We start from the raw sequence: 2,436 nt of genomic DNA on the forward strand, positions 1-2,436 counted from the left end.
GGAGCGGAAGGTTATGCCTAACTGGTGCACATGTCAAAACCCCCAACAAATGTCCAGACTTTTGTGGTGATGATCAGCTTCTCTGCTTAGTTACCCCACATGATGTTACGTTACCCCATTCAACTAAATATATATATATATATATATATATATATATATATATATATATATATATATATATATACCGATACTCCATGCACAGTTTCAAATGTAGATTTGATAAAAGCCCAATAGATTTCATAATCTGCACAGAAGTGGATTGACAGTAGAGAGGCAGGACCAAAGATCCAAAGCTCAACCACCGCAAGCACAACTAGGCGAGTACACACCTGCAGCTCCCTCACACACCTGCAACAGAAAGCCCCTTTTAAGTATGTTTTTAACAAATTAACTAGTGCATACCACTTTAAAAAATATCTATACAAGTACAAACGCGTAAAGGGCATTTGCTGACACATTTTCTGGAAATAAAAAAGGTTTAGAATGCAGCTACTATAATCCCAGTTTTTTGTTAAATACACTAAAGCCATGAAAATGTTGCTTTGGATCAACATTTAATCTTTTCCCCCTTCCTGGAGTGTGCGAAATTTCACTAGATGAAAGAAAATGCTATGACCTCAGCTGCCCCATACTTTTACGTGAAAGGCACAGAACGCTACATAATGAGTGGCAAACAAGAAAATGGCTTTGGAGGAAAGTCAAATAATTAGTTTTTCCAAACGAAAGGCGTTTCAAATGGTGTAACAGAGTGGAACTTTTTGAAAGATCCACTTGCATTCCAAAATCACACAGTTACAACCCTTAACAGAGCTACAACTACAACAGGCAACAACCCTGTAACAACAGGTACTTTTCAGGACAAAACCAATATTCCCACACATATTGGACCTGCCAGAAAATCACCAAATTACTCCATATAGAGTAACTTTTATATATTATATAAAAAAATTACATTCTTGTACAGCCATAAGCGTGCATAGATTACAGGTAAGTCCTTCACCCTAAATTTCTCACACACACACACACACACACACACACACACACACACACACACACACACACACACAATGATCTCCCAGAGAGTATAGACTTTTTTCTCAATGTTTGCTGATGATGCAAAAATTATGAGGAGGATTGAAACAGAGGATGATAGGAGGAGGCTGCAGGATGACCTAGACAGAATGAGTGAATGGTCCAACAAATAGCTGTTGAAGTTCAACCCGAGTAAATACAAAGTAATGAAACTAGACGGTGGAAACAGGAGGCTAGACACAGGATACAGAATAGGAGATGAAGTACTTAATGAAACGGACAGAGAGAAAGATCTAGGAGTTGATATCACACCAAACCTGTCTGCTGAAGCCCACATAAAAAGAATAACGTCTGCTGCATATGCGAGGCTGGCTAACATCAGAACAGCCTTCAGAAACCTGTGTAAGGAATCATTCAGAATCTTGTATACCACATAAGTAAGACCAATCCTGGAGTATGCTGCCCCAGCATGGAGCACGTACTTTGTCAAGCACAAGACGAAGCTGGAAAACGTTCAGAGGTGTGCCACTAGACTAATCCCAGAACTAAGAGGCATGAGTTACGAGGAAAGGCTGCGGGAAATGCACCTTACGACACTGGAAGACAGAAGAGTAAGGGGAAACATGATCACAACCTACAAAATCCTCGGGGAAATCGACCGGGTAGACAAGGATAAATTATTCAACACTGGTGGTACACGAACAAGGGGACACAGGCGGAAACTGAGTACCCACATGAGCCACAGGGACGTTAGAAAGAACTTTTTCAGTGTCAGTAGTTAACAGATGGAATGCATTAGGCAGTGATGTGGTGGAGGCTGACTCCATACACAGTTTCAAATGTAGATATGATAGAGCCCAGTAGGCTCAGGAATCTATACACCAGTTGATTGACAGTTGAGAGGCGGGATCAAAGAGCAAAAGCTCAACCCCACAAGCACAAATAGGTGAGTACACACACACACACACGTGCGTGCATGCACAAAGACGAAGCAGCCCAAAGCAGCTGTAACTCCCAAGTACCTATTTAATAGTAGGCTACCGTCAATCCTGTGAGGTTATGGAATTGTGCCCTGGGTGTCTAGTTGTAGTCATCATGTTGGTTGCACTTTACAGCCACAGCCTGCTGTGGCTGTGAAGGCAAACCCGAGAATGACAGTCCCGACTGCAGTGAACGCAGATAAACGCCGAAGCGGTGCGTCTGACAGTGGTCAAGACCTCCTTTGAAGTCTATTATTCTCCGCCTACCTCTTCAGTTCTTCCTCGAACTGCTGGAGTCCGTTCTGCACTTTGCATCTCCAGGCAGATCTGTCCGCAGCTGCTGCCTCCCAAGTGTTGACCTCGATGTTCATGTGCTTGAGGTCGCGTTTGCAGGCATCTTTGAAACGCAGCTGAGGTCTTCCGG

The sequence above is a fragment of the Procambarus clarkii genome, chromosome 42 (genome assembly GCF_040958095.1).
Source record: "Procambarus clarkii isolate CNS0578487 chromosome 42, FALCON_Pclarkii_2.0, whole genome shotgun sequence".
NCBI lineage: Eukaryota > Metazoa > Arthropoda > Malacostraca > Decapoda > Cambaridae > Procambarus > Procambarus clarkii.